The following is a 25,915-nucleotide window of genomic DNA, read 5'->3' as shown; positions in this document are numbered from 1 at the left end:
AGGTCATGATCTCGCGGTCCGTGAGTTCGAGCCCCGCGTCAGGCTCTGTGCTGACAGCTCAGAGCCTGAAGCCTGTTTCAGATTCTGTGTCTCCCTCTCTCTGACCCTCCCCCGTTCATGCTCTGTCTCTCTCTGTCTCAAAAATAAATAAACATTAAAAAAAGAAAAAAAGAAAATGCAGTCAGACAAGCAATGGAGGATGGGTTCAGGTGAGACTTTGTGAGCTATTTTGAAGACATATAGCTTTTACTTAAAGTAACATGTGAAGATTTTAGAGGGTTTTGAGCTGAGAAATGACATGAATTGACTTTTACAATTCAAAGCCTCTCCCTTATTTAAATACTAAGATACTAGAGAGCTTTCCTCAAAACCGATATTTTATTTCTACAAATACATGCATGTACAAATGTGTTTTACTTGGACAAAGGATCTAAAGAAATCTCATGAAAGATGATTTTAAATATTTGCTTTTATGCTAACTAAGCCTTTCTTAATCTAAGTTTTGGGTAGAAAAAAGTTAAAAGCATAGGTGATCAGAATGAAAAATTATGCCCTTGTTACCCAACTACTCCATGTGTAAATATATAATATATAAAAATCTGCTGCCTAGAAGACACATGAAAAGATGCTCAGTATCACTAATTATCAGGGAAATATAAATCAAAACTACAATTAGATATCACCTTACATCTATCAAGATACCTAAAATTAACAACACAGTAAACAACAGATGTTGGAGAGGATGTGGAGAAAGGGGAACTCTCTTACACTGTTGGTGGGAATGCAAACTGATGCAACCACTCTAGAAAACAGTATGGAGGTTCCACAAAAAGTTAATAGAATTACCCTATGATCCAGCTATTGCACTACTAAGCGTTTACCCAAAGAATACAACATTACTAATTCCTGATGTTTATAGCAGCATTATCAACAATAGCCAAATAATGGAAAAGGCCCAATGTTCATCTATCCATGAATGGATAAAGAAGTTGTAGTATATATATTCAAGGGAATATTACTCTGCCACCAAAAAGAATGAAATCTTGGGGTGCCTGGGTGGCTCAGTGGGTTAAGTCTCTACCTTCGTCTCAGTTCATGATCTCACAGTTCATGAGTTCAAGCCCTGCATCGGGCTCTGTACTGATAGCTCAGAGCCTGGAGCCTGCTTTGGATTCTGTGTCTCCCTCTCTCTCTGCCCGTCCCATGCTCACACTCTCTGTCTCTCTCTCTCAAAAATAAAAAACTTTTTTTTTTTTAATTAAAACAGGGGTGCCTGGGTGGCTCAGTCAGTTGAGCATCCGACTTCAGCTCAGGTCATGATCTCATGGTTAGTGAGTTCGAGCCCCACGTTGGGCTCTGAGCTATCAGCACAGATAGCTGGATCTGGGGCCTGCTTCAGATTCTGTGTCCCCCCCCCCCTCTGCCCTACCCCTGTTTGGGCTCTGTCTCTCTGTCTTTCAAAAATGAATAAACATAAAATAAATTGTTTTTAAATGAAAATTTAAAAAATTAAAACAAAAAAAAAATGAAATCTTGGGCACCTGAGTGGCTCAGTCGGTTGAGCATCCAGCTCTTGGTTTCAGCTCAGGTCATGATCTCAGGTTCAGGAGTTCGAGCCCCACATTGGGCTCCACACTGGCAGTGCAGAGCCTACTTGGGATTCTCTTTCTCCCTCTCTCTCTGCCTCTCCCCTGCTTGTGTTCTCTCTCTCTCTCTCTCTCTCTCTCTCAAAAAAAAATAAATAAATAAGAGAATAAAACATAAAAAAATAAAAGAATGAAATCTTGCCATTTGCAATGACGTGAATGGAGCTAGGGTATTATGCTAAGCAAAATAAGTCAGAAAAAGACAAATACCATATGATTTCATTCTTACATGTAATTTAAGAAACAAAACAGATGAAAATAGGGGAGGAAAAAAGAAAAAAGAGAGGAAAACAAGCCATAAGAGACTCTTAACTGTAGAAAACAAAGTGAGGGGTATTATAGGGGAGGTGGGCAGTGAGATGGATTAAATAGGTGATGGGTATTAAGGAGGGCACTTGTTGTGATGAGCATTGGGTGTTGTATGTAAGTGATGAATCACTAAATTTTAAATTTTACACCGAAAACTAATATTACACTGTATGTTAATGAACTGAAATTTAAATAAAACTTAGGAGGACAAAGGAATAAAAACAAAACAAAAACAAAAAATCTGCTTTCCACTTAATAATACACTATGAAATTTTCCATTCAAACAAATATATACCCAAATTTGTTTTTCATGGCTAGGTAATATTCCACTAGATACTTGGACCATAACTTACTTTTTCCAGCTTTATTGAGATATAATTGATATATAAGTTTAAGGGATACAATGTGTTGACTTGATACACATATATTGGAAAATGATTACCATTGTAGTGTTAGCTAACACTTTCATCACCTCTCACATAATTGCCATTTCCTTTTTGTGGTGAGAACACTTCAGATCTACTCTCTTAGCAATTTTCAAGTATATAATACAGTATTATTAACTATAATCTCCATATTGTAGATCAGATCCCCAAACTTACTCATAACTTAAAGTTTGTGTACTTTGACCAACATTTCCCCATTACCCCCACCCCGCAGACCCTGGTAACAACCATTCTATGCTCTGTTTCTATGAATTCAGCTATTTTAGATTCCACATATAAATGATAATATACTATATTTTCATACTGGCTTATTTCACTTAGGGTACCTTCAGGGTCCATCCATGTTGTTGCAAATGGCAGGATTTCTTTCCCATGCTGAATAATATTCAATTATATCATATATATATATATATATATTCCTGATTATATGATATTCAATAATATTCAATCCTGATTATATATGTGAATATTTATATCACATATATATATATATATATAATCCTGATATATATTATACATACGTATATAATCATACACTTCTATTCATTCATCTATTGACAGACATTTAAATTATTTCCATATCTTGTCTATTTATAAGTACTGCTGCAGTGAACATGGAGGTACAGGTATCTCTTCAAGATCCTGATTTCAATTCCTTTGGATATATACACAGAAGTGAAAATACTGGCTCATATGGTGGTTCTGTTTTGTTTTTGTTTTTGTTTTGTTTTAGGTGACTTCATATTATTTTCCACAGTGGCTGTTCCAATTTAAATTCCCACATATAGTGCATAAGGGTTACCTTTTTTCTTCATCACCACCACATTTGTAATCTCACCTTTTTGATGATAGTCATTGTATCACGTGTGAGGGATATCTCAATGTGATTTTTATTTGCATCTCCCTAATGACAAATGACATTGAGCATCTTTTCATGTACCTTTTGGCTTTCTCTGTATATTCTTTGGGAAAATGTCTATATATAAAGATCTTCTGTCCATTTTTAAATGAGATTGTTGAGTTTTTTTGCTTTTGAGTTGTATGAGTTCTTTATATCATTTAGATGTTAGCTCCTTATTAGATATAGGACTGGCAAATATTTTCTATTTGGTAAGTTGCCTTTTCATTTTGTTGATAGTTTCCTTTGCTGTGCAGTAGCTTTTTTGTTTAACGTAGTACCACTTACTAATTTTTGCTTTTGTTATTTGTGCTTTTAGTGTCATATCCAAAACAACATTGTCAAGACCAATGTCACGGAGCTTTTCCCCTGTGGGTTTTTTCTAGGAGTTTTATGGTTTCAGGTTTCATGTTTAAGTCTTTAATCCAATTTGGGTTGATTTTTGTGAGTGTTATAAGATAACAATCCTTTTTCATGCCTCTGCATGTGGTTTTTCAGTTTTCCCAATATCATTTATTGAAGGAACTATCCTTTTTCCATTAAGTATTCTGGCTTCCTTGTCAAATATTAATTATCCATATAGGTTAGGGTTTATTTCTGTTATGTTCAATTATGTTCCATTGGTCTATGTGTCTGTTTTATGCTAGTACCATATTGATTTGATTACTATAGCTTTGTAGCATAATTTGAAATCACAAAGTGCAATGCCTCCAGCTTTGTTCTTCTTTCTTGGGATTACTTACTCAGGATCTTTTGTGGCTCCATACAAATTTTAGGATTGTTTCATCTGTTTCTGTGGAAAATGCCACTGGAATTTTAATAGAGATTGTATTGAGTATACAAATGGCTTTGGGTAGTATGGACATTTTAACAATATTAATTCTCCCAATTCAAGAACACAGAATATAGAAACAGAACAAACTATTGTTTGTGTCTTCTTCAATTTCTTTCATCAACATCTTAAAGTTTTTCAGTGTACGTATCTTTCACTTCCTTATTTAAATTTATTCCTAAGTATTTTATTGGTTTTGATGCTATTATGAATGGGACTGTTTTCTTTATTTTTCTGATAGTTTATTGTTAGTGTCTACAAATGAAACTAATTTCTGTGATTTTGTATTCTGCAACTTTACTGAATTAGTTGATTAGTTCTAACATTTTTTTGGTAGAGTCTTTAGGATTTTCTATATATAAGATCATATCATCTGCAAACAAATACAATTTTACTTCTTCCTTTCTAATTCACTTTACTCCTTCCTTTTTTTCCTGATTAATTGCTCTGGATAAAACTTCCAATGCTATATTAATAGGGGTAGTGAGAGTGAGCACCCTTTTCTTGTTCCTGATCTTAAAGGAAAAGCTTTCAATCTCTCACTACACAGCATGATGTTTGCTATGGGTTTGTCACATATGGGCTTTATTATGTTGAGGGTTGTTTCTTCTATATCTAACTTGCTGAGAGTTTTTATCATGAAAGTATGTTATATTCTGTCAAATGTTTTTTTTCTGTATCTATTGAGATGATTATGTGATTTTGATCTCTCATTCTATTAATGCAGTGTGTCACATTTATTTTTTTTATTTTTTAAAATTTACATTCAAATTAGCATATAGTGCAACAATGATTTCAGGAGTAGATTCCTTAGTTCCCCTTACCCATTTAACCCATCCTCCCTCCCACAACCCCTCCAGTAACCCTCAGTTTGTGCTCCATATTTATGAGTCCCTTCTGTTTTGTCCCCCTCCCTGTTTTTACATTATTTTTTCCCTTCCCTTATGTTCATCTGTTTTGTCTTTTAAAGTCCTCATATGAGTGAAGTAATATGATTTTTGTCTTTCTCTGACTGACTAATTTCACTTAGCATAATAGCCTCCAGTTCCATCCACACAGTTGCAAATGGCAAGATTTCATTGTTTTTGATTGCCGAGTAATACTCCATTGTGTATATATATATACCACCTTTTCTTTACCCATTCATCCATTGATGGACATTTGGGCTTTTTCCATACTTTGGCTATTGTTGATAGCGCTGCTATAAACATGGGGGTGCATGTGTCCCTTCGAAACAGCACCCCTGTATCCCTTGGATAAATGCCTAGTAGTGCAATTGCTGGGTCGTAGGGTAGTTCTATTTTTAGTTTTTTGAGGAACCTCCATACTGTTTTCCAGAGTGGCTGCACCAGCTTGCATTCCCATACATTTATTGATTTGCATATATTGAACCATCCTATTCCACTATGAGGCTTACATCACTCCCATAATTAATTTTTAAAATATTTTTTAATTCCCCTAAATATTTCCATATACATTTAAGCTGTTTCTTACTTTTGCTATTATAGACAACTCTTCAATGAACAGCTTTGTATTTACAACTTTGTTTACCTGCTGCGTTACTTCCTGACTATAAATGTCTAGATGTGGTGTTGCTAAGTCATTTTTCCAATTTTCAAGATTCCTAACTCTTTGGAATCTTCTTGTTCATTTGACTTTCTGGAAAATGATTGAATGCATTATTTCAATACAGTCATCCCCACCCTGTTGGTCAATAAATCCAAGTATTACCCAAGCTGCATAGTGCCAAAGAGTATTTAGCCAGGTGTGGACAGAGAAAGAACAAGCCAGTTAATCTGAATCCTTTGGGATGTGTGCATGATGGTCTTCTCCCACAAGGAAAACAAAACAAAGACACGGCAAAATCTCAAAGAAAACTTTGGAAAGCTAAAACCTGCTATTCTTTGGTTTCAGCATTTCTGATGATTATTATGTCATTTGCAAATAATGGTCCAGGTTATTCTACTCAGATAACACATATTTCTCTTCTCCAAAGATGTTAGCCTTTTATGTCTTCTTTCTAAATGTTCTACAAAATGTTGTCTCTGGAGAAAAGAAAAGAATTAAAAACAAGGAAGAATTTCTGGCAGAACAGTATGATCTGCCCCATTAAATGTGCTCTGTCTTTCCTCCAGTTTCTCCCCTACTTAATAACTCTCCAGAAAAAAAAAATTTTTTTTACTGATAGAACTATTTTCCGTAATCTCTGTGTAGTTTTAATTTGGAAATAGTCCTAGACCAACATCCAAAATAATTTAGGACAAGTGGAAAAGGTGAATCAGACTTGACCAAAATTCAAGTAATCACTCTTGGTTGGTTCTGTCAGAGGAACTGGTGATTGGAAGGCAGAACTATGGCAGGAACTAACAGAGAAAGGCTTCAACCTTCACCTCCCTGAGTGGTCCAGAGCTTGCTGGTTGGAAGAGTTGGGCAAGAACGTGATCAAAGAGTGAAGTGGCATCCTGTAAAGAACACCAAACTGGGAATATAACAGCTTTGGTTTGTGGTTTAAGACCCAACTGCTCCAACTATCAACTTGGAACACATTGTCATTTAGAAGCAGTAGAGTATGGTGGTCAAAAGCCCAGCTTTCAAATCAAGCAAAGGAAAAATAGAAAGCCTTTTCCCAAAACTCAAGAAGCTTGGATACCGGAATTTTTTTAGTATCTAAACAAAAAACATTAATTGCCAGAAAGCTTCTTTTTATAGCAATCTCACTGCCAGTCAAGAGGAAAATTGCCTCTACCTCTGAATCCTGTGTCTGCTGTTTATTGAGACTCTGGTCTTGTCTAAGTTTCTTTAGTTCTCTTAGCCTCAGTGTCCTTATCTTTAAAATAGGGGGTAATAATGTCTACCCCACATGGTTGTCATGGGGATTAAATGTATAAAGCGCTCAGTAGAGTGCTTGACACAGAATGCTATAGCTATGATTATATTATTATGATTATCCTTACTAAATCACAATTGACTCATCTGTGATATAAGATGTTACTTATTACTACAGCATCTCCTAATTTAATTTTTCAATTGTAATTCAAGTATCTTACATTTAGAATACTGTGCAAGTCGGGTGCCTGGGTGGCTCAGTCGGTTAAGGGTCTGACTCTTGATTTCAGCTCAGGTCATGATTTCACCATTCGTGAGTTCAAGCCCCACATCGGGCTCTGCACTTACAGCACTAAGTCTGCTTGGGACTCTGTCTCCCTCCCTCTCTGCCCCTCCCCTGCTAATGTGCACACATTCTCTGTCTCCAGATAAATAAATTTTTTATTAAAAAAATTTTTAATAAATAAATATTGTGCAAGTAGAAAAAAAAAAGATTGGCGGGGGGGGGGGAGGATACCTGGGTGGTTTGGTTGAGCATGCAACTCGATTTCAGCTCAGGTCATGATCCCACGGTCATGGGATCAAGCCTTGAGTCAAGTTCCACGCTGAGCATGGAGCCTGCTTAAGGCTCTCTCCCTCGGCTCCTCTCTCCCACTCGCATTCCCTCTTTTGTGCAAGTACAAAATCTGGCCCTACACTTGAGATTTAATCATAGTGCTTTAGCTTTAAAGATATATATGTTGTTCACTTGTAAACTATTCTCAGATCAACAGATCATCATGGTTAAATGCCTGTCACCGTAACTAACAACTGAGTTCTCAACTTCCATTTAACCCAATGAGGTACAGAACATAAATATTCAAGAAAATTATTTTAATGTTTATTTATTTTTGAGAGAGAGAGACAGAGACAGAGCATGAGCAGGGGACGGGCAGAGACAGAGGGAGGCACAGAATCTGAAGCAGGCTCTAGGCTCTGAGCTCTCAGCACAGAGCCCCACGCAGGGCTCAAACCCACGAACTGGGAGATCGTGACCTGAGCCGAAGTTGGACGCTTAACTGACTGAGCCACCCAGGCACCCTCAGAACATACACATTCAAACACATGATCTCTTCCCCTATCTTCACCTCTCTGAGCTCATTTTCTGCAACACTCTCTCTCCTTAGCCCTCTCCAGCCTCAGTAGTCTCTTTTTTATTCCTCTGAACACGCAGTGCACAATCCCAACTCAGAGTGTTTATACTTGCTGTTCCCTCTTCCTAGAATATCCTTCCCCTAGATGTTCACAAGTCTTGCTGCCTCATTTCATACAAGTCTCCCATCAGAAAGGCTTTCCCTGACCACAACCCTCTATGTTATCAGTCTGTATCCCTATATCCTCAGTGTTTATTGCTCCTTATATTACATATGTTTCTGTTCATGCCCTTCATTACAAAGTATTTTCCATAATGGGAAATATTTTATTCCTGTCCTTACCTGGATCCCCAGAGTCTGGAAGTATGCTTGGTATATAGTAGGAACTCAGTAAACATTTGACAGTTGAATGAATAAATGAATGAATGGATGGATGGATGAATGTATGAGAAAGAAAGGAAGGAAATAAAGAAATAAAGACCCATGAAGAATCGATAGAGGATTAAAAGGGTAATCTGTTATTCCTTTTCTGAAAAATGTGTATACAATCTATTAGGAGCCTTAATTACTTCCACTCATATGCACTTTTTTCCTTTCTTTCTTTTTTTTCCTTCTCGCTTTAGCAAGAAAGAACAGTGTTAATTCAAGCATATGTTTGGTTGTAGAGAGTTGAAGGAAAGAGTGTCTTAGACTGGGCCAGAATTTACTTAGCCAACTTTGTGAAGATGCTCAGCTATAGAAGTCCTGCTAAGTAAGTTAAGAGGAGAAAACTGTAAGTTGTGAGTCTTTAGGAAATATGGAAGCCCATCTCTACACTATCAGCTGGGAGACGTACTGTCTTTTTCTCTTTAAAGGGGTTGCTTGCTCTTCTTTGAACAGAAAGTTGGAGGAAAAATGGGTTTTGATGTTCTTTGTCTTCTTTACCTTGAGCTAAATGAAGACGGGAACTAACCCATAACATAGAAATACAATCACTTTTGTTTCTATTCATGATAAAATTTTCTGATTTTTTTCTTAATTTTAAGTTAACAACCAGGAATGAGTTTAATTTTGCTTCAATAGTCTAAGCAAGTGTTATAAATTTAATTCCAGGGGCACCTGGGTGGCTCAGTCGGTTGAACTTCTGACTCTTGGTTTCAGCTTGGGTAATGGTCTCCCAGTTCATGGGATCAGGCGCCGCCACAGGTTCTGAGCTGGCAGTGCGGGGCCTGCTTGGGATTCTCTCTCTCCCTCTCTTTCTTTCTCTCAAAATAAATATTTTTAAAAAGTGTTACCAAAAAAATTAATTCCAGGCCCAAGGAAAATTTGTAAAGACAATTCTTTTCATATGTACTCCCAAATAGAAAATTGACTTTATTATGTTCCTGCTGGCATGAAGAGGGGACAAAATCTGTCAGAAAGACACCTTTTCAAAGAATTCCTAGTATTATGGTTTAGTCCTATGGGTCTTGCCTTTCTGCACTGTTCCTGCTAATACTCCAACAAACAAGAGTTCCTGATATTGAAAACAAACAAAAAAAGCAGTCATAAGGAAGAATGTTTATATTTATAGACATTCTCTTATATGTACCATTTTATCAATGATAAATACAATGGCTTATTTCAGCAACCCTTTGCTGACTACCATATGCCCTAAGTTTGGGGCTAGATACCAGAAACAATGGATGTATCTGAAGCAGCTCCTGCCCATAAGAAGTTTTCAGCCTAGGAGGGGACACAGAGGAGTGTGATGATAGGAAGTGGTAAAGGGTAGTGCAGAATAATCAATAGGATTGGAAGGAGATGGCATGTGACACAGGCAGGGGCATGTGGACGTCATTCACTCACTGAACATTTATTGAATGCTTATCTACAAGCATTGTTGGGGCGCCTGGGTAGCTCAGTCAGTTAAGAGTCCGACTTCGGCTCAGGTCATGATCTCACCGTCCGTGAGTTTGAGCCCCGCGTCAGGCTCTGTGCTGACCGCTCAGAGCCTGGAGCCCGTTTCAGATTTTGTGTCTCCCTCTCCCTCTGACCCTCCCCCATTCATGCTCTGTCTCTCTCTGTCTCAAAAATAAATAAACGTTAAAAAAATTTTTTAAAAACAGCATTGTTATGACCAAATATTCTTGAATTCCACAAAATCCTTGAGTTCCACCTGTGTTATTTTCTGCATCCTATTTACAAAATACAAAAGCTCATTTTTTTACATAATACATTATAGATTCCTTTTACATACCGCATGCATACCAGAAAAGTTATGTGCACATTTTGAAAAGTTACATGAATTTTTAAAGACTATTTTTAAAGAATGCTTATATGATTATACCAGTAATGAACTGCAAAGAGTTTTGAAAAAATAGAAAAAAACAACAACAGTTTTACCATGCACACATAATCTCTGTTAATAATTTATTGTAGGGGCATCTGGGTGGCTCAGTCCATTAAGTGTCTGACTTTGGCTCAGGTCATGATCTCAGTTCATGAGTTCGAGCCCCGCGTCGGGCTCTGTACGGACAGCTCAGAGTCTGGAGCCTGCTTCAGATTCTGGGTCTCCCTCTCTCTGCCCTTCCCCGCTCACCCTCTCTCTCTCTCTCTCTCTCAAAAATAAATAAACAATAATTTTTTTTTAATTTATTGTATTACACACACACACACATGCACACACACACACACACACATCCACACATGCACAGCACATACACACTTAGGTACACTTTACACAGAGTTGGGATTATACAGGGCATACAGTTTTGTATTGTGCAGTTTTCACTTAAAATTAAATATGCAATATCCTAAAGGGGGTATATACAACCTTCCCATGTGATCATATGTGCAATGACAATTCATTTCAAGGAATTTTTTGTCAATTCCAAAAAGTCTAATTTGCATTAAGGAACTCATCTGTTATAACTCTGAACTTTTCTCTTGAAGGTTTTATTAAAGCAGAATAAATTTATAGAAATAAATTAGCCTGAGAATTTCTTCTTTCCACCTATAATAAAAAGACACTAATCTGAGACCTTTATTTTTTTCTGCCTTTCATAAAAGAGTACCAAGTAAGTTGTATATTTCCACCTTATTATGATAGTGACCATGCCATAAATATTTTAATGTCCTTAATAATAAATTTATAAATTTATTGGCAAAAAATTAGGAAATTAACTGGCTTGATAAAAATAAAATGTCCAGCATGATATTTTAAAAATTCAGAATGATCATTTTTATAATGTTATTTTTTCCTATTATAAAAGTGATACATGCTTCTTAAGGATAATCTGAAAAATGTAAATGTAGAAAATGCAATAGAAATACCACCCCAAGATATCTTTTCTAACATTTTGCTGAATATACATTTTTTCCATTTAAGTGATTTAAAAGTTATAATCACATTTTGTCTCATGATTTTTTAATTAACATTATAAAAATCATTAAACCCTCCTTATAATTTTAAAACATTGTTTTAATAACATAATATCCATCATGAATGGAGTGCCTGGGTGGCTTAGTGTTAGTCCTTACCAAGTTGGAGGTGGCTGTGGGGCACACAAATAACACTATGTAACACTAAATTATCTAATTTAGAAATTTAGACCTGGACTGCAAAAGTGAGGTCAATAAAAACCTAATTACTTATAACGTGTTCACACCAAGTCAAGTGAATGTGTTTTAGTGTTTAAAGTACCTAATGTCATGATCTGCAAACATCAGTAAATGTGTTGAATGAATGTGTCCATGTTTTTTCCCTCTTATAAGCAGTTTGAGCTGCAAATAGCAGTTGGTATAGAAAGCCCTTCCCACCAACAGTGATTTCCACAAAGTTCCCCCATTATGACATACTTTAGAGTCTACATGGATTCTGGAAAAAAAGAAATAGAGGAAAAGATTTTGGAAAGAAGTGTTCTACAAAATGATTAAAATCTTGATTAAAATCCAGAAGCTTCACAACCTCCCTACGGGTGAACTGACCCTGGACCTCTGGAAAGATGGGAATTTCATCCTATTCAAGTATATATCCTCATAGCAGGTGCTGAATAACTAATTACAGAAGGAAAGAAGGAAGGGAGGAAGAAAGGAAAGAATACAGGGACGGAAAATGCCACATTTACCAATGGATAAGTACATTGTCATTAAATGTTATGCAAAATGGCTGTAACAAAGTGAGATGGTGGGAGAAAAAAAGGGAGAAATCGTTTCAGGACCGAGAAATATACTTACTATCTGGAATTTGAAGTTCAGAATTATTTATTCAGATGTACTTAAAAAGTAAGAATCAATAGTGAAACCAGTTGTACTGCACTTAAATTATTATATATTTTATAAATATCCACTTTATTGTATTGAACAGATGGTCAAAATCAAGTTTCAGGCAATAACCAAGTAACTTTGTGCGACATAAACCTATAACTCACTTTCGGAATAGTTGTACATTTGGAATGGAACCATAGAACACACATGACTAAACCCCATTCTCTGGTTAAACAACTTTATACCATGCAAATAAGTGGACAGTCTGTAAGTGAGACCTAGGATTTATGCAATTTTCCAAGTTTTAAAAATAAGTAATGTATTTTAATGGTCTTAATATTTTTAAAATCTCAGATACTATTTTTATGATAAAAATGGATTCCAGATCATACCACAAGCATATATTATGTATACATTAGAAGGATTAACTTAATCAAAGTAATTCCCCTGATAGCTCTGATCTACATACAGATTTTTAGCTGAAAGGTGCATACAGCATGAAATACTTTTCAACCTTAAAGAATAATTCATTAAGTGTATGGATTTTGCATAATTAATAATAATAAGTAAATAAACAGGAAAGAATCAAGTAACATATGATTAAGTACTCTGGCATCAATATACTTATTTCTGAAATAAATGAAATCTCATTTCTTTGTCAGTTATCTATTTCTGATTGGGGAACTACTTCTCTCTCTTAAAAAAAAATATTTTTTAGTGTTTTATTCCCTTTTACTGTCCAAATATGCCATTTACTTTATATATACTATGCTAAAAAGGGTATATTTCTATACATAGTCTCCAAATCCACTGGTTAAAAATAACTATAAGGATGCTTAGGTGGCTCAGTCAGCTGAGTGTCGAACTTGATTTTGGCTCAGATTGTGATCCCAGGGTCGTGGGATAGAGCCCCATATCAGGCTCCATACTGAGCATGGAGCCTGCTTGGTATCCTTTCTCTCTCTCTCTCTCTCTGTCTCCTTGTGCCCCTCTTCCCCATTCATGCTCGTACTCTCTCTCTCTCTCAAATTAATTAATTAATTAACTAACTAATTAAGTAATTAAAAAAGGAAGCACCTGGATGGCTCAGTTGGTTAAGCATCCAACTTTGGCTCAGGTCATGATCTCATAGTTTGTGGGTTCAAGCCCTGCATGGCGTTCTGTGCTGACAACTCAGAGCCTGGAGCCTGCTTTGGATTCTGTATCTTCCTCTCTCTCTGCCCCTCCCCTACTTGTGCTCTGTCTCTCTCTCAAAAATAAATAACAAACATTAAAAAATTTTAAATTAAACATTAAATAAATAAAAATAAAAATAAAAATAAAAAATTTTAAATAAAAAATAACTACAGAGGAAATAAAAAGCACAAATATTTTTAAAACATAAAAGATTAAAAGATCTATTAAGGGCACTTTGTAACAATTCAATGACAGCTAAAGTTAGAACATAATAGAAAGACATATGATAAGTTTTGAACAATAGTTTTTGTTCTTTGAAAAATTCTCAAAAGTCCCTAAGAACTTTTGTAAGTCTGATTCTTTATTCCCCAGATGACAAGATATTTGCTACAGATTTTAGCTTCAAAGCCTTTCTATTTTTAGGCTACATTAAGATTTTTTTTGAGAGAGAGAGAAGGGGGGAGAGCAAGTGGGGGGGAGGGCAGAGGAAGAGGGAGAGAGAAACTTCTTTTTTTTTTTTTATGCTTATTTTTTGTGAGAGAGAGAGTCAGAGTGCAAGCAGGGGATGGGCAGAGAGAGAGGGAGACACAGAATCCAAAGCAGGCTCCAGGCTCTGAGCTGACAGTAGAGCCTAATGTGGGACTCAAATTCACAAACCATGAGATCATGACCTGAGCCACAGTTGAAAGCGTAGCCAACTGAGCCACTGAGGCACCCCAAGGGAGAGAGAGAATCTTAAGCAGGCTCCACACCCAGTGTGGAGTCCGATGTGGGCTCGGTCTCATGATCCTGAGCTCATGACCTAAGCTGAAATCAAGAGTTGGTCGCTTAACTAATTGAACCACCTAGGCGACTCAAGATTTATATTTTTTATGTTGGCTCTGCTACTTATTGTTTAACTTTGGGGTAGTCAAGCCCTAGTTTTCTTATTTTTAAAATGGAAACAATAATATCTGCCTCATAGGTGTTTGTGAGGATTTGAAGAAATATCATAAAGTGCCTAGCACAGGACCTGGCCTGTTATACACAGCCAACACTTGGTGGCAATTGTGGTGGAGATAGAAGTGGTGGTGGTGGCTATTGATTGCCTATGCAAGAAAACAGAGAAGTGTTTCCTGGGCTTCACTATAGAGAACAAACTGGAAGGTGGATGGGAGATGGGTGAAATAGGTGATAGAGATTAAGGAGTGCACTTGTCTTGGTGAGCACTGAGTAATTAAAATAAAAACTTAAAAGAATACGTCAAAGTAATTATACAATTAAATATGCTTTTTAAAACCAAATATGCTGTTCTGGGGATGCCTGGGTCAGTTAAGTGCCTGACTCTTGATTTCAGCTCAGGTCATGATCTCACCATTTGTGAGACTGAGCCCCGTGTCAGGCTCTGTGCTGAACATGGAGCTTGCTTGGGATTCTCTCCCCCCTCACTCCATCTCCCCCACTCCTCCACCTCTCTCTCTCTCTCTCTCTCTCTCTCTCTCTCTCAAAATAAATAAATAAACTCTTTAAAAAAAGAACTAAATATGATCTTCTGGATTCTGATGTCACCACCAGCTACTTTCCAGAATACACCTCACCCCCTTCCCACACCAGACACATCTACAATATTTGCACAAAAACACTGACTCTAAAACAGAGCCATTGTTTACAAAAACAGTGAGTGCTTTGCTCCCTCAGACCTAATTCCATACTCAAAGGACAGCAAATGTATTAGTCAAACTTTCTAATTATCTGCACTAAAAAGGGTAACTAAATGCAGAAATAAAAAATAACAGTGAATAATCCAAAAGTCGTATTTCTTACTTTGGAATGCTAACTGATTTACTTTTCCAATTATGTTTAATCTATTGCTGCATTTCCTAATCCTACATTGATTTATAATATGGAGACAGACCAGAAACAGTGCTGATTGAAATAAGGCAGTGGAAGTTCCAAACATGTTAGAATAATCCAAAAAACAGACAACCCAAATACAGAAACTTGAGACCCAAGATATTATAAGGTTAGTGACTTAAAAAATGGAAATAACTTTTTGCCATCTTTTTCTCATCCTGTAGGTTGGTAGCATTACAAGACAATTGAAAAAATCATTTTTATAGTTCTGTAATTTTCCCTCATTTGACATAATTTTCCCTTGTTTTTATCTTTGCCTTTCTCTTCCACCTTCTGATGTACCTAGAAACTATACATCAACTAGATTGTCATTTCTCAGGAAAGCAGTGAAGCAAAAAGGAGGGAAGAAGTCATAAAATGAGTTATCATCCCTGTTTTTTACAGATAAAAACAGTTACCTAATAAATATCAAAGTCAGAATTCAAACCCCAAAGTGGCAACGTTGTGCAGTTAAAGAGCACTTTATAATTTTAAAGGGACTTTCTACGTATTATTTCAATTTATTTAACTTTCAGTAGACTCCTCCTTGATCTGAAAAAAAATGAGTTTCTAAAGGCAGGGGTGAGACAGGTTAAGATTCATGTTTATGACACTTGGAGTCAAAAATTTTTTCATATATATGCAAAATTTATGGCATAAATGTTAAGTTTATTGAATTAAATAATTTTATTAAATTAAAGTTAATAAATTTTAATAAATAAATTAAATTTTATTTAAAATGCATAATTTATGGCATAATCTAAAAATGTTAAGACAATGTTTGTTTCTTTGGATTCTTGTTAAACCATGTAGTTTTATAAAGTTACCTGTATATAAAATTGTTAGTGTGACTTTACCTATTGTGGTCTAAAATCAAGCAAATAAATACTTAATCATATGACTAGTCCAAAAAAATCGAGGCTAAAAGAAATCACTACTTTTTTCGGTCATTTCAAGGCAAAATCTGCGAGGATTTGTACTTATCCTCAAATTATTTGAACACATTTTGCTGTGACATACACACAATATTTGAGAATTGCGATACCCAACACAATGCCACAATACCTTGTGAATGCAGAATGTACCCTAAAAAATAGTTGCATTCATAAATGAACAAGTTAAATGGTATAAGGCGTCAAGAATAGGAAGATAAAATAAGGAAGATTTAGGGGTGGCTGGGTGGCTCAATCGATTAAGCTTCTGACTTCGGCTGAGGTCATGATCTCACATTTCATGAGTTCGAGCCCCGGGACAGGCTCTGTGATTACAGCTCAGAGCCTAGAGCTGCTTCAGATTCTGTCTCCCTCTCTCTCTGCCCCTCATGCTCTGCCTCTCTCTCTCAAAAATAAATAATAAATCATTAAAAAATATTTTTAAATAAGAAGGATTTAGAATGTAAATAAAAGTGGGGCAACTTCAGTGATACTTTATATTAAAATGACCATTGAAGAGTGCATAAATTCATTTAACTCATTGATGTTACTTCTACATCATAATTTATGTTTATATTTTTAAATTCCATATGCATTTAAGTAAAGGTAAGACAAATGTTATGTCAGGTTTGTTTTTCTATGCTGGCAATCATGAAAATGATATTTTGCATTATTTGTTGATATATTTTAAGAGACTGTCAAATTATTTAAGGCTTTGTTTCCATTATAAACTTCAGTATGTATTGAGTATTCTTGTGCCCTATTGCCCACTCATCCATTTTTTATTTTTGCTTTGGTTTGTTTGTTTAGTATTCAGTGGTATGCTATTTCTGTAAACTCCTGGCTTTGCTGATTTTATATAAATCTAAACTATTTTAAAATACAAATTCAGTAACCAACATTTTTACATTTTCTAACACATATTATTTTTAAATTGCCCTGCTAGTAATTACTATCAATATTCCGTATGCTGACATATTTTTGAAAATGAAAATTTTCATATTCTATTTCTCAAGCGTATGAACAAATTGCATTGGAAAGTATAAAAATAAAGCATACAAATGTCTTTGAACAGAGCAATGAATGCCCCCTAGTGTTTCTTGTTAGAATATCAGTTTTGATAAGATAAATTGAACATGTATATGATATTTTTATAGCTACTTAAAAAGTAAACTCACAAACAATAGAATCTGAATGTGTATAATGCTTTAAATTTCACCAAAAATGGAGTGGCTAGACATTTAGTTAAAAGGTGTCTTAAGTAAAGAATAGATCATTATATTGCATACAGAAGGGTGACAGAAATCACAGCTGTTCTGAGAGTTACTCAGATATGGGGCAGCTGACACTCCTGAAACACATATCCTGCCTTTCTTCTAATGCCTTTCTAGCTAACTCCAAACTAAAGTCATTACAGGACTTATTTTTTTAAACAGCAATATACAAGTAATTAGTCCCAAAAGCCACACTTGTGCCCTGTCCATGGGCATGCCTATACAGAGCTTCTAACCCTGGAGATGAAACACTATTTCCATGACCGTCTTCTGCCTCTGCTCTTGTCCCCCTGTTGGTAATGGCCACGATGAAAATAGAAAGGAGCAAAGGAACACAATTTACTTGGGCATGCGTAAAACCTGCAATGTTTCAGTGTACCTTGCCTTAACTTTACACAATGGCACTCATACCAAAAATTAAAAAAATGCCAATGCCTCAGTGGTCAAGAGCCAGTCTCTGATCTATCTAATGTAGTATTTGCTTAGAGAGAAGGAGCAAATGCACCAAAAAAGCATGTTGGTGGATACCTGAGTTCATCACAACTTAACAGATTACTGCATTCTTATCTCTGTAACTAAGGAAAATGATTATTACTACCACAGACAAGCAAACAAACAAAAAAACATTAGAAAACATTTGAGTTGAACACATCAAGCATTGGTATTTGTTATTTTTTTCTTTCCTGGTATCTCTTTGCCTTTGGGGGGCACCACCCCTCTCTGGTGTGTGGGTCTGATATTGCATGGAGGATATTTTACCTTCACAGGGCTAAGAGGTGGGCACAGAATGCAACCTTTACCAGACTTTAACTTGAGAAATATGAATCTTAGAACAAAAAGAGGATGCAAAATTGCTCCCTAGGTCCCCAGAGCTACCTATTCCTGCACATCATAAGGCACAGATAGTCAAGTTTTCCTTGGAATCTGTGTGAGATACCTGTATCTTATTAATTTCTCATTTTCCTTATGTTAACCAGAATAAGGATTTCTAACAGAACTACTTCATAATAATAATGTTACACTTATCACATTCAGGTTGCAAAAAATATGAAGAATAAAGTGGTAGAACTGTGTTTTAACTATAAATGAATAATTCATAGGCAATACTTTATTATTATAGAATAACATTGTCAGCTACAGTTTAAAACAGAGTTTGTGAGGGGTGCCTGCGTGGCTCAGTTGCTTAAGCGACGGACTTTGGCTCAGGTCATGATCTCACAGTTTGTGAGTTTGAGCGCTGCGTCAGGCTCTGTGCTGACAGCTCAGAGCCTCGAGCCTACTTCGGATTCTATGTCTCCCCCTCTCTCTACCCCTCCCCTGCTCACGCTCTGTGTCTCTCTGTCTCTCAATAATAAATAAACGTTAAAAAAATTTTAAAACAGAGTTTGTGGAGATAAGTTACACTATCAATATACTTTCATGAAAACCTCCCAAAAAAGCACAATAAAAAAATATTAGAGCAAAAATATTTTTTATGCTCATATTTGCAAATAAATAAAAATGCCTTCTTTCATTCTTTGCTTTAGTTGTCAGGAGGTATAAATATGTCCTCCTTCTTCCATCACTACGATTCAAACTTTAAGGGAGAGAATTATTTCTCAATTTCATCCAAATCATTCACTCAGTTTACATTTATACTCACTTTTGTTTACATTTTTAGCTTTTCAAAGGGTAGTTCCATGATAAAATTTTTTCTTCATTACTAAATAATTCATATATTTTATGTGACAGAAGCAAAGCAAAATAAGGCCACTTTTGTTTATTTAAACTGCTTATGTGTGTCAATTATACTTTAATTAAATTTTTTTATTTAAATAGTTAAGAACATTTTTATTTAAGAAATCTCTTAGCATGGACTATAAAGTCCATATCTCCTATAAAGGTCAGAATACCTACTGGCCTTCTTTAGCAGATATTTTCATTAGAAATACAATTCAAAGGGGGCACCCGGGTGGCTCAGCTGGTTAAGTGCTCAACTTCAGCTCAGGTCATGATCTCACAGTTCATGGGTTCAAGCCCCACGTCAGGCTGTGCACTGACAGCTCAGAGCCTGGAGACTGCTTCAATTTCTGTGTCTCCGTCTCTCTCTCTGTCTCTCCCTGGCTCGCACTCTATCTGTTGAAAATAAAAGAAAGAAAGAAAGAAAGAAAGAAAGAAAGAAAGAAAGAAAGAAAGAAAGAAAGAAAGAAAGAAAGAAAGAAAAAGAAAAATACCATTCAACAGTGGTGCCCTGCTGACTTAGTAAAGCATACGATTATTGATCTCTGGGTTGTGAGTTTGAGCCCCACGGTCAGTGTAGAGATTACTTAAAAATAAAATCTTTAAAAAGAAAGAAAGAAAGAAAGAAAAAGAAAGAAAGAAATACAATTAAACAACAATAGTATAACTTTAATATGGTGCTTTGGTTTCCCAAATGTTTCCGTGTGAATTATTTCATTTAAGTCTAATGACTATGTGAGTCAAAGATTTGTACCACCATCTTACAGATAAGGAAACTGAGGCCAAAAGAAGGCAAGGGGCTTACCCAAACTTGAGAGTTATCACGTAGTGAAGCCAACTCGAATCCAGATATTCTATCTCTCAGGCTATGGTTCTTTCCATTATGCCACGCTACAAAGTAGTGTAAAGTTTTACTTTCCTAGAGTTGTATTACCTCTTAGTGATACTATCACTATACTTACCATCAGTAATACTTAGTATCAGTGAGTCAAAAGTAAACCAAGGACATAGCCATGACACAAGACCCCTGGGCAGTTTCCAGGAGTTGTGAGTTACCAGTGCCCAGTGCCTTTCTATCAAAACTGCAATGTTTTTCACTCTATAACATTGATTATTCTCCAGAATATTCCAATAATGCATGCCCCCTTTCAATGATAAAGCGAAACAAATCTGAATCCACATTTGAATCATCACCAGCACTTAATATTAAATTGTAATACTGAATATAATTGATTGTGTGGCTACAAAGATGATGTTAAAGTCCCTCCCTCCATACATTAAAAAAAAATCTTTGAAGGTATTTTTTCTAGAAGAGGTGTTGGATTTGCCTGGATTAATCATCACTCTTGCCCAAATGCCATTTTGACTGATACAAACAATGAGACTGGTGGTTAACTTAGAAATCCAACATGTGGCCATGGAATCTCAAAGCTGAGTGTCCTCAAAGGACACAATGCCCTTTTCCATACATACACTAATTAACCAAGCTAGGAGAGACCCAGACCTGATTTTAAGATGTCAAAATCTAATTTAATACATAAGAACCAGATTTTAGACAACCCAGCCACTAGAATATTACATATTAGATAATATTATTATTAATATTAGGTATTCATAGATATGGCTCCACTTTCATATTTTCCACAAAACTTCCAGGAGTGGTATTGTGTTAGTCCAGAATCTCTAAGAAGCAAGACCAAGACAGGATTAAACATGCAAAGATAGGGGCAGCTGGGTGGCTCAGTCGGTTAAGCATTCGACTTCAACTCAGGTCATGATCTCATAGTTCGTGGGTTCGAGCCCCACATCGAGCTCTGTGCTGACAGCTCAGAGCCTGGAGCCTGCTTCAGATTCTGTGTCTCCCTCTCTCTTTGCCTCTCTCCCACTCCCACCCTGTCTTTCTCTCTCTCAAAAACAAACATTAAAAAACATGCAAGGATAGACATTGATGAAAGTAACTGAAGACATCACAAACAAATGGAAAGATATATCATGCTCATGGATTCAAGGAATTAATATTGTTTAAATGTCCATACTACCCAAAGACATACATGTGCTAATAGACACATGAAAAGATGCTCAACATCATTCATCATCAGGGAAATGTACATTAAAACTGCAATGAGATATCACCTCATACCAGTCAAAATGGCTAAAATCAACAACACAGAAAAAACAGGTGTTGGTAAGAATGTGGAGAAATGGGAATCCTCATGAACTATGGGTAGGAATGTAAATTGTTGCAATGATTGTGGAAAACAGTATGAAGTTTCCTCAAAAAATTAAAGATAGAAATAGCATATGGCCCACTAATTCCACTATGGGGCATTTACCCAAAGGAAACAAAAACAGTAATTCAAAATGATATATGCCCTTCTATCTTTATTGCAGCATTATTTATATGGAAGCAACTGAAGTATCTTCAAGGTATTTTTTGATAGATAAATAGATAAAGAAAATGTGGTACACACACACACACACACAGACACACAGACAAAATGGAATATGACTCAGTCATAAAAAAAATAATAATATCTCACCATTTGTGACAACATGAATGCCCCTAGAGGGTATTATACTAAGTGAAATAAGGTAGAGAAAGAATAATACCATATAAGTTCAGTTATACGTGAAACATAAAAAAACAAAAACAAAAACAAATGAAATAACAGACTCTTAAATACAGAGAACTGGTGGTTGCTAGATGGGAGGTGGGTAGGAGGATAGGCAAAATAGATGAAGGGATTAAGAAGTACAAATTTCCAGGTATAAAGTAAATAAGTTACAGAGATAAGTTAACAGAGGAAACACAGTCAATAATATTGTAATAGCATTGTATGGTGACAAATGGTGACTGACTATACTTACCATGGTGAGCACTGAGTAATGCATAGAATTGTCCGATCAATATATCGCATATATTCATATATACTGAAGCTAATATAATGTATGTCAACTATACTTCAATAATTTTTTTTAAGTAGAACTCATAGAAGCAGATAGTAGAAGAGTGGTTATCAGGGGCTGAGGAAATAGGAAGACATTGGTCAAAGAGTACAAATATGCAGTTATGTAAGATGAATAAGCCAGAGATCTAATGTACAGGCAGATGACTATATTTAATGTTACTGTACTGATTACTGGAAATACGCTAAGAGAACAGATTTCAGGGGCACTCACACACACAAAATAGTAGCTGTATGAGGAGGAGGTGAAATGTTAATTAGCCTGACTCTGGTCATGCCACCATGCATATATGTATCAAACCATCATGTTGTACACCTTAAGTTTTACACAATCTTTATTTAAAATGCATAAATAAATGAAAAAATGCAAGGATTTTATTAGAAGGAAATGCCTGTGTGTAAAGAAATAAGGAGGGAGCTGGAGAAAGCTGGGAGAGCTGTCAGACTGTATGCAAGTTTAATCTGAAAGAATAAGATTGCGGGGGGTCGCCTATGTGGTTCAGTCGGATAAGTGTCCGACTTTGGCTCAGGTCATGATCTGGTGGTTCGTGAGTTCAGGCACAACCTCCAGCTCTGTGCTGACAGTTCAGAGCCTGGAGCCTACTTCAGATTCTGTGTCTCCCTCTCTTTCTGTCCCTCCCCCACTCACACTCTGTCTCTCTCAAAAATAAACATTAAAAAAAAATTTTTTTTAAGAATAAGATTGAGAGATGGTTGAATGGTTGAATGGACACATCTGAGACTGCTTTGCAGTCTAAGGAAGGTTTGGCAAAACCCTAGGGAAGTACTGGAGTCAAAGTGGGCCAATAAAGGAATCACACCTATCTTCCAGAACTGAGAATGGGCCTCAATACATCACTGTATTCAGTCCTTGGATGGAGCAACCAATGAGAAGTATAGCCTGGAGCAAACCAAGGGGTGGATGGATCTCAAATAGTAGTTGCTGGGGCCCTCCCTCTGTGAGAGGCATTGTTACTCTTCTACCACAGATAGATATAAAGGACACGCTTAGGAGAGAAACTTTTCTAAAACTTTTTAAAACATTAGAGGGAAGGGGTGCCTGGGCTGCTCAGTTGGTTGAGCATCTGACTCTTGGTTTCAGCTAAAGTCATGATTTCATGGTTCATGGGTTCAAGCCCACACTGGGCTCTGTGCTGACAGCGTGCAGCCTGCTGGGGATTCTTTCTCTCCCTCTCTCTCTGCCCCTCCCCCACACACTTTCTCTCTCTCTCTCTCTCTCTCTCTCTCTCTCTCTCAAAATAAATAAATAAACTTAAAAAAAGAAACATTAGAGGAAGCCCATTTTCGTAAGAAATGAATTAGTTTAGGAACAATATTTAGCATCACTATAAATAGAATAGAATACTGAGCAAAGCATTCTGAATTATAATTTGTAGAAAATGAAAAATTCTAAATCATCAAATAAAAATTGTTCAGTAGTTTTGTTCAACACCAGGTGGAGCTCTTTTGCTTTTTAAAACAGTGAAAGAGATTTTTTTTTTCTTAATTTAATACAGGTTTAGGCTGATTATGCATAGCTCTGAAGTCATCTTTTAAAATCATGTGAGTGCTTTCACACCATATATGTCACCATCGTAAATCTGATCTTTTTTCCAAATACCACAGACTAGATCAAACTACAGTGTTACTAAAATAAGGCCACTAAGGCTAAAAATACTGTTAAATCTCTAAAAGAAAGTTGTAAATAATACCACTTCAAATGTCTACATTCTTCTAAAAGAAAGTTAAGAACCTAATTTAAATCTCATAGTCAATCTTTAAACAAATCAACAGCTACTGCAAATCCTCTCCCAAGTCTTCAAGTTGCTCCATAATCATTCTCTTTTTATGCAAAATACCTTCTCCATTGGACAGATACTAAGCAGGTTTTAGATTATAGAGATAAAGTATAATATTTTCACAACTTTCCTGTGCCAATTCTCAGAAGAACCTAAAGGATTAAATTAGCTATGTTTCTACTGTAGACATGCTGTTTCACCAGTAACTTGTGACACCTGGGAGGCATTACTCTGTGCCTGTGCTTCAGAGTTCTTTCATATTCATTGCAGGGCAACAAATACAGATACAAATAAATGAGTCTTTGCAATCAAAAAGTAATTTTTTAATGGTAAAGTTAACATACCTTTAAAAGAACATATTTACTGCAGTAGTTTATATATCTATTTATTCTCTCATCCATTCAGGAAATACTTATAGGGAGCTTGCCATATGCTGAAGAGATAGGAAGGAAAAAGACAAACAGTGCCTGCTGTCTTGGAGCATGAGAGTTCAGAAGACATACAATGAAGCAAGCAGTTATAATATAGGCTATTGTAATTAAGAAAAAAAAAAAAAAGAGTACTAGCGGATCACAGAGCAAGGGAACTTAATGGCTGACCTGATCTAAGAGACAGAGGAAGACCTTCCCAAATAAGTGAAATTTAAGCTGAGACTCCTCTGTAAGAGAAAATGAGGTGGAAAACCAAAGGTTTTAAGGATGTTTAAGGTGAAGAAACAGCTTTTACAAAGTCCTGGGGATGAGATAGAGCATTTCAGCATAGCTAAAACACAAGGTTCTTGGGGGAAGGAGAAAAATAAAAGATTTGGAAAGATTTGTGAGAACTGGATTGTAAGATCTGTTAAATGAATTAAGAAATGGGAATTTTATCCGAGAATAATTGGAAGTATAAATCAAGGTTCTAAGTTAAAACTTTAAAGGATGTGATAACCAGGCTAAGAAATGTTCAGTGTCTAAAGGAGCAGTATGTTGGATGAATGATCAATATCTCTAACAAAATAAACTACTTAGAGGTGGTCATTTTCACGTTTCTAATCCATTAGGGCAATAACATTGAAATACAGACTCAATTCATATAATGACTGATGGTTTCAATGACTTTTTATCATAACAACTCTTAAAAAGTTATATTGCTTTTCAGACTCTTTTTTCTTGTTATAATTATATTTATTCCCAACCCATGCTAATTAAATTCACTGTAAATAGTGATATTTCAATGTTTCAGTTTTAGAAAGACAGTCACTAGTTTACTCAATACATTTCTGGTTGGGACATTGCAAATGGAGTGCATTTGAATTGAGCTCCAGGTCTGGAGGATCCAACATTTTGCTAAGCAGACCTCTGTATGCCAAAAGATCTGTGCTCTGTAGTTTGTCAGCTATTTCCATGTGTTTCAAAGCTCTCTAATGTTTTGTCTTGCCCAGAAGTTGTTTTCAATTGCTATAACTTTATTTTTAAGTGCAAAATAATCATGAAGCTTCTTCAGGTAAAACTGATGAAGATCGTGTAGAAAGAACGCACCTTTCTAAGAATGACTGTTTTGCACCCTCTTCCACCACCCACTATGGTATGTTTTATGGTAGGGATATCAGGAATGAAATAGTATCGCCAATGCTGAAGACATGTCAATAAATGTAACTAAGCTTCCACAAAATAAGAAATTATAACAGGGAAATAACCATTAAAACAGGGTAATTTTAAAGTTATAAGAGATAACTTTGTAAATGAATGTGAACTAGAAGAACTGAATAATTTCCTGGGAAATTTACCTAGGCCAGTAAAGGAGAGACATATGGGTTTGAAAGCCCCACTCCGGTAACTAAGGAGTGTATCTCTGGGCACAGGTGACTTCAACCCCTAG

Source organism: Felis catus, chromosome B1 (assembly GCF_018350175.1).
Source record: "Felis catus isolate Fca126 chromosome B1, F.catus_Fca126_mat1.0, whole genome shotgun sequence".
Classification (NCBI taxonomy): domain Eukaryota; kingdom Metazoa; phylum Chordata; class Mammalia; order Carnivora; family Felidae; genus Felis; species Felis catus.
Note: the sequence above shows the minus strand (reverse complement) of the source record.